We start from the raw sequence: 8,093 nt of genomic DNA on the forward strand, positions 1-8,093 counted from the left end.
GTGAGTTCGAGCCTCATGTTGGGTTCTGTATCCACAATGCGGAGCCTGCTTGGGATTCTCTCTCTCTCTCTCTCTCTCTCTGCCCATCCCTCATTCCAGCTGTATAAATAAATATTTAAAAAACATTAAAAAAAAGAAACCAGTTTTTTTCATCTCTTTGTGGTGCCCTCCACAGTGTTGGCTTTCCTTGGGGATCAAAGATCAAGGCAACAGCTGACACTCCCGGCTCAGGTTCCTGGCCTTCAGCCCACATTTTCCACGTGCTGATTGGGCTGCTTGGTCCCCTTTCTCAGTCATGGTCTCCAGGGTCTTGGGAAAGGCTGACATGGGGGATCAGCCCCACAGCACCACCACGCAGACCCTTAAAAGAGAAAGGCAAAAGGGGAACGGATGTCAGGAGGTCAGATTTTGAAGGAGAAACATCATGCTTAGGAAATGAAACTTAAGCCGAGGGTAACGAGAAGCAGAGGACTGAGTCTATCAGACTGGATTTGAGAAAGATCACCTTGGCTGATGAATGAAGACTAGAAGGGAGCAGGAGAGGAGGCAGGGAGGCCAGCCTCTGGGAGGCTGGTTCAGTGATGGGGAGGTGGGCGTGGCCATGAGGGAGCACACTGATGGATCTGGGGGTGAGGCAGAGAGGGGTGCGGGCAACTCCCCTGTTCTACTCTGGGTCCTAGCGTGGGCAGGGCAAGCGGGAGCAGGGAAGGCAATGCAAACGTGTGGTCAAGAGGCTGAGATCTGTTTTGGACAGGCTGAGCATGAGGAGCCTGAGATGCCCAGAAAGCAGTTGGTTGGTTGGAGATGGGGAGCCAGAGCCTAGGATGGGGGTAGATGGAGAGTGGAGAGTGCACGGCCCAGGAGTTAAGGATGTGGACAGGGTGTGAAGCACCAACAGTAAGGGTTAGGGGGTAGGCAGGAGGGGAGTCTGTGGGGCACTCACGTCCAGGAACAGGATGGCCATCTCTGCCCAGTCCCGCTCAGAGGTGGCCGGAGACCGTGCCTGCCTAAGGTCCTTTGGGTTTAGAGATAACAGCCCCTGGTGACCTTGGCAAGAACAGTCTCTGCAGCTTGGCGGAGGGTGAAACAGCTCTGAGGTTGGCTGGGGAGTGAGTGGGAGGTGAAGACAAGGAGAAAGGGTGTGAACAACTCTTTTAAGACGCCCAGCTTGAAAAAAGAGAGAAAAGGCAGCAGTAACTTAGCTGAAAGGGCAGCTGAAGGTGAACAAGGGACGGGTGTGTGTGCGTGTTGTGTGTTGTGTCCGGGGCGGGTGGGGGGTTTAGGAAGGAGGGTCGGTGTGCTGAGGGCTAGGACAGTGAGGAGGGAGGAGCAAGGACTCGGGGGGTGTGCGTGCGCATTAGTGGAGCGGGAGACGTGGGAGCCTGGGAGCGAGCCGGCCTTGAAGAGGGAAGGTGCAGATACAGTTGGAGGGGAGAGGCAAGGAGCCGAATCTCTGGGCATGAGGGCTGGCCTTGGAGGGGGCTCCTCCCAGGTGGCCTCGATTCTTCTGGAAGTGGGAGGCAAGGTCATATGCTAAGAGCCGTGCAGCAGGGGCGGTGGTGGTGGAGGAGGATAGTGAGGGGGCAGGAAGGTTGCTGGCGGCACAGCAGGAGGCCTGGATGTGCCCTTTCAGGGAGAGCGGCTTCCTGGAGCCAGCTGTCTCCAGGGAGGGGCTGGGCATGGGGCATGCAAATAGGCGGGCTGGGCCCGTGTTTGCAGGGTGGATGGGGCACCTGGGGCACCAGGTATGGCTCAGCAGATGGTGAGCAGACCTACTTGGCTGGATCAGAAACAGGCTAGAAGGCCCTTGAGTCCTGGGCTGGGAGAGAAGTTCCAACTTTGCCTGGAAGGCAACTGGGAAAAATGGAAGGTTACTGAGCAGGAGTGGGCCACGATCCAAGCCGTATTTAAGAATCTGTATCCAGAGGCATCTAGGTGGCTCAGTCGGTTCAGCATCGAACTTCGCTCAGGTCATGATCTCACGATTTGTGGGTTCGAGCCCCGCATCGGGCTCTGTGCTGACAGCTCAGAGCCTGAAGCCTGGGGCCTGCCTGGGATTCTGTGTCTCCCTCTGTCTCTGCCCCTCCCCTACTCATGTTCTGTTTCTCTCTGTCTCAATAATAAATAAACATAAGTAAAAATTTAATAAAAGAATCTTTATCCAGAGGAACACCTGGCTGGCTCAGTGGGAAGAGCATGCGACTCTTGATCTTGGAGTCATGGGTTCCAGCCCCACTCTAGGTCTAGAGATTACTTAAAAAAAATTGTTTTTGTTTTTTATTTATTTTTGAGAGACAGAGAGAGACAGCACGAGCAGGGGAGGATCAGATAGAGAGGGAGACACAGAATCTGAAACAAGCTCCAGGCTCTGAGCTAGCTGTCAGCACAGAGCCCGACGTGGGGTTCGAATCCACGAACCGTGAGATCATGACCTGAGCTGAAGCCGGAGACTTAACCAACTGAACCACCCAGGCGCCCCTACAGATTACTTTTAAAAAAAGGATGAGGGCACCTGGCTGGCTCTGTCAGTAGATCATATGACCCTTCTTTTGTTTTTTTGTTTTTTAATGTTTTATTTATTTTTGAAACAGAGCATGAGTGGGGAGGGGCAGAGAGAGAGGGAGACACAGAATCGGAAGCAGGCTCCGGGCTCTGAGCTGTCAGCACAGAGCCCAACATTGGGCTCGAACCTACGAACATGAGATCATGACCTGAGCTGAAGTCTGCCACTTAACCGACTGAGCCACCCAGGTGCTCTGATCATATGACTCTTAATCTCAAGATTGTAGGTTCAAGTCCCACGCTGGATGTAGAAATTACTTAAAAATTAAAAACTCTTGGGGCACCTGGGTGGCTCAGTCAAATTAATCGTCTGACTTTGGCTCAGGTCATGATCTTGTGGTTCGTGAGTTCGTGAGTTCGAGCCTTACATCAGCCTCTGCACTGACAATGAGGAGCCTGCCTGGGATTCTCTGTCTCCTTCGCTCTCTGCCCCTCCCCCACTTGTGCGCATGTGTGTGTGTGTGTGTGTGTGTGTGTGTGTGTGTGATCTCTCTGAAAATAAATAAACCTTAAAAAAGTTTTTTCAATCTTAAAAAAAAAGAATCTGTATCCAGCTCTGTGTGTGTGGTGAATTAGAGAGCTCAGCCTCAAGACAGGAATCTGGAGTGGTTGGGGGACAAGTCTGAAGGGAGGTGTCCTGTCAAATGTCACAGAGGAAGAGCTTTTAGCTCCAAGGTCGGACCCAGGAGCCCTGGGGAGCGAGGGCCTTCAGGTGGTCCACAGAGCAGTGGGCTACCTCAGTCTGAGAGGGGGCTTCCAGCCCTGCTGGGGGGGATGCGGTGGGGGGATGCTCAAGAGCACCCTTGCCTTAGAGAGAAGCTAACATTGATGGAAGCTCTAATTACAGTTCCTGAGATGATGTCGGATCCTCCTAGTAGTCAGATGTCAGAATTATTGTTCTATTTGAGAGATGGAAGGATGGAGGCTCAAAGAGGCCAAGTTTCTCCGCTCGGGCCACACAGGAAGCGAGAAGCAGAGCCAGGACTCATGGCTCCGCCTTTTCCCTGTTATTCTCCTCCTCTAGCATTTCTCTAGGGGTTTCTGGTCCACCTGACTTTGTTCTGGGAGGTTCTGATGGCTTTGGACCAAGGAGGCTTGCTGTGGACTAGATCTAAAGCTCAGTAGCTCCAAATGGCCCAGGGGGGACCTTGATCCCGAAAGCTTACTGCTCCCCCCCCCCCCCCCCGCAGAAAGGGGTCCTCCGGGTGCCAGGCTCAGCCTCCCTGGGAGGACTGTGGTGGCCAGGCTGAAGTGGGACCCCTTGGTCCATGCAGTCACCGCCAGAGGGCGCAGGCTGTTGCCCAGGTGAGGGCGAGGGGAGGCCCCCTCCCTGGCTTCCGGAGAAACAGAGCTGGCTGCAGGGTCTGGAAGGTTCCCCCCTCAAGGATCCAAGGAAGCTCCTGTCGCCTTCTCCTGTGTCTCTGAACTAAGGTCTTGCTGATCCTTCCTCCCCAGTTCCTGCTTTGCTCAGGGAGTCAGATGTCCTTGGCGTGGGGGTCAGGAAGCCCGGGGTCTCCTTGCTGACCTTCCGCCTGGTTCTGCTCTGCCCTCCCCCAGCACCACACTCACAGAGGCGCCTGTCTTGCCCCCTTTCCCTCCCTCCTCCTCGCGCGGCCACAGTGCTGAGGCAGTGCCAAGCACCGGATTGTCACCTCTGTCACCTTCTGTCAGCTTCTTCACCACCCTCGGTGGGAGTGCCGGCCAGTGCAGGGGATTACTAACGCAGGGCCCAGAGAGCAGGGGGCGGGGGCAGCACCTGGGGCCACACAGCTTTCCAATGAGCCCCGGGGGAAGGGGGGGCTTAGGGAGCCAATGGGCGGAGGAATCGAATTCCCATCTGGGCAGGGTTGAAGGGTGGGGGCCCTGGAGGGAGCGCCCCACGCTCCTATGCGGCATGCCATTTTTTTGGTTTCCCCGACCTTCATCGGGCCCCCAGGCCTCCAGCCCAGGGAAGCACCCTCCCCTGAGCTCAGCCAGGTTTCGGCTCGGATTCTGCCAACCTCCCTCCCCCACCCGGGGGCCCCTCCCGCCTGCCTTCCTCCTTCCCCAAGCTTAGCCCCTTGGCTGTGGCCACCGAGGGCCTGGCCAGGGTCCCAGGCCCCACACCACAGCGGCCAGCCTCGCGGGGCTCGGGACAGTCCCAGTCTGTCTGGCAGGGCTGCGGGTTCAGGATTGGCTGGAGCCTGCCCCCGCCTTTGGGAGGAGGGAGATGTGAGGGGGTGGCTCTCTCAAGGTCACCCTCCTTTCCTCTCCCAGCATCCCTGTTCAACCTTTGTCCCTTCTGCCTCACCTTGAAGAGGGAGGAGGCAAGATGCCCAACAAGCAGAGGCCAGAGGAAGCCAGGGAAGAGGAAGCTTTTGGGGGGGGCTCCTGGCATTTAGTCATTCAGCAAATATTGAGTGCCTACTGTATGCCAGGTACTGAGAACACAGTGAACCCAGTGGATGCAGCCCCTGCCCACAGCCCAGCAGGGAGACAGACAGGAAATAAACAATCACACAAATAATGTAAACTTGTGTCCCTCGGCAGCGTGGCAGAAGCACCAAGCTGGGATGCAGTCTGGCTTCCCCAAGGGTCTCAGGGGCCAGGAGTCCTATCCGGCCTAAGAGGGGACGGCAGGCTTCAGACAGGGCTCACGGCTTGTTGGAGGACCGCGGTGGAGGGAGGGAGGGCGAGGCTGAGCAAAGCCTCAGTTTCCTCAACTGGGAAATGCAGGAAATAAGCGTGTCCCGATGACAGGGTTTCTGCAAGGCTGCGGGCTGCCGTCCTGGCCCAAGCCCTCAAAACGAAGGCTTCTGTCATCTTCCCTGAGGAAGGGTGAGTGGGGGCTCATCAGTGAAAATGGCGGGGAGGTGATTCCCAGAGACCAGCGGTTCTCACAAAGCTCAGAGGTGGCCTCAGGGAGGTAAGGGACCCCAGTTCCAGTGGCGAGCTACCGAGGCTGGCCGGCCCCTCCGCCGCCTAAGGCTGGAGGAGAGGAGGGGCTGGTCCCCTGGGCTGCCTCCCCGCACCTCTCCCCTCCCACACCCCCCAGTTCCTGGCCACGTGGCACCTCTGCGCCCTGGCCTAGAGTGGGGTGGGTGGGGGAGAGGATGATTCCTGACCTGAAGGCTGGGGGAGCCTGGAAAAAGTGGGTGGGATTTGGGGTTCCACTGAGATCAGGTCCAGTGGAGCAGTGGCTCCACCCCGCCCCACAGCCCCCGGGCGGCAGGGAGGGGGTGCTGTCTCTTTAAGAGCCTTCAGGCTGCTGGGAGCAGATGGCCAGGCCGGCCGGGGCCCCTTGTCCTTTGTGTGGCTTTGCACAAAAGAGGGGGCCAGCTGGGGAGGGGGCAGCGGCAGCAGGTGGGAGGGTGGGGCCTTGCCCCTCCTCCTCCTAACCCTGCGCCATTGCCCCTTGGGGAGGGGGTTGCTCATGAGGAATATGCTTCCTCTCTGGACACTGTGGCCCCCACGGTTGCCCCCAAACTCCTCGGTACCCCTCCCTTGTCATGTCCCACATCCCAGACAGAAGCTTCATTGCACTGGGGCCTAGAGACTGCCCCCCCTCCCTGGCCCTCAGCTCCAAAGAATAAACCTCCTCTCCTCGCCCCTACCTCCAGAGTAGAATCTTTCTCTGGCCCTGAGCTCCAGGCTCTAGAGAGAAGTGAGAGCAGGAGATTCTTACGGGGGGGGGGGGGATGCTTGGGAAGGAGGGACGCCAGTGACTGGGGGTACCTGGGGCAGCCCTAGAGGAAGGAGGCCAAAATAAGCATGATGCTGAGGCCTGGGGGGTGAGGGTCTGGGCCTTCAACCCTAGGTGTGAGTACAGGAGGAGGGCAAAGGGTGGGGCATGGGGGGGCCTGAGGCTCTGTCTAATTGGGGGTCTGGTGTGGGCAAGATGGAAGACCCCCATCATGTGGGCAGGCTGTGCACAGGCAGGAGAGGATTGGAGGTGCTGGGCACCCGGAGGTGGCACCTTGCCACTCAGGAGGGGTCAGGTTGGGAGACTTATCATCTTGTGGCAGACCCCCTTAGATCAGACCTGCCCTCGGTCCATTCATTCTCCTCCTTTGTGCAGACCTCCCCACCCTGGGGCTTGGTGCCCAATCCATGATTTAAGAGGAGGAAAAAGGCCCCGTAGGTCTGGCCCGAGGTGTGGCGGGCAACGTGGCCGCGCGGGCTGGGTCGCCCCGTGTGGCCCGACAGTGCCGCAGTCGGGTGGGGTCGTGCCTGGCTTAGCCTGGCCGCCCACAGGAGCCCCCACGACCGGGCGGCCCCAGCCGGGTCGTGGCCCGACCGCAGGACCCCGGCGGGCTGGCCGCAGGCAGCGGGTGGGGGCGGGGATCCCTGGCTGGGCCCTGGGTTGCTTCTAAATTTAGGAATCTGATTACAGAGTGGCCGAGGAAGGGAAGGGAGAGGAGGGTGCAAGCGCAGGCTCGGCTCAGTCTGGGCACAGCGGGGTGTGCCGGGGTGGAGGTGTGTCTAGGAATCTGGGGCTCCGGATGGGAGGGGCGGCGGGCGGGGGCTTCGGCCTGTGTGCGCGGCAGCACGTGCCCTGGGCGGCGGGGACGGGCACAGGCGCAGCTCGCAGGCTCAGAGCCGCCGCCGGTGTGTGCGCTGGCTCTTTGTGTGCCTGGCAGGGTGGCTGGGTCTGGCTTTGAAAGTCTCTGCCCACCCCCTCCCCCATCTCCGTCTGTGCCTCTCTACCCGCTTCCCGGTCTGTCACTCTGCCCGCGCTTGTCCTGGGGGAGGGGGATGCTGCTCCCAGCTGGGGTGACAGTGAACCCAGTGGGGAGGAGACCCGGCTCCTCCCACTCCCTGCAGTCCAGACCTTCCCCAACACGTCCCACTCCCCAGGCCCCGCATGCCACTGTTTTGGGGTGCATACTGCAGCAGTTAAAGGGAATCGAGGTGACCCCTGGGGACCCACAGATGCACCAGAAGCCAGGCTTTGGCCCAGTAGCTCTTGGAGGAATTCATTCCTCGCCTGTCCGGCTTCCCATCCGCTCTGGCCCCCAAGGGCGCAGGAGGGAGGGGGGTCCCCCAGGCGGAAGGGGGGGGGCGGGGAGTTCCTTGGCAGGAAGGGAAATGGAAGGAAAAGCTGGGCTCCACCCGGGCGGGCAGGCAGGCGGCCTCAGGGCCCCCGGGGCAGGCGGCAGTAACCCGAGCCCGCTGGTGTGCGGGGCCGGTTTGCGCGTGGGTGGAGCTGACCCCCGGCTACTCCTGGGGGGCAACAGGGGCTCCCCTAGGGGCAAGTCAGGGAGCCCTGGGGGCCCTCAGAGGAAAGCGCTCTCCACCCCGGTCCTGACCCCACCCCCTGGAGGTCTAGCCCCAGCCCCCAGGCCCCGCCCCCCGGGCCCTCCCTCCCACCCCAGGGCCAGATGTTCAGCTGGCGGAGGCATCGGCTGGGGGAGGGGTGCTGAGGCCGCAGCCGGCACTACTTCCCTGCCAGCAGCTTCATTGTGTGCGCGAGGAGCGAGCGGCGGCGGAGAGCGGGCGAGCGAGCAGCAGCCCGAGCGCGGCGGGGAGAGCGAGCGCGGCGGGGAGGGTGC

The sequence above is a fragment of the Suricata suricatta genome, chromosome 11 (assembly GCF_006229205.1).
Source record: "Suricata suricatta isolate VVHF042 chromosome 11, meerkat_22Aug2017_6uvM2_HiC, whole genome shotgun sequence".
NCBI lineage: Eukaryota > Metazoa > Chordata > Mammalia > Carnivora > Herpestidae > Suricata > Suricata suricatta.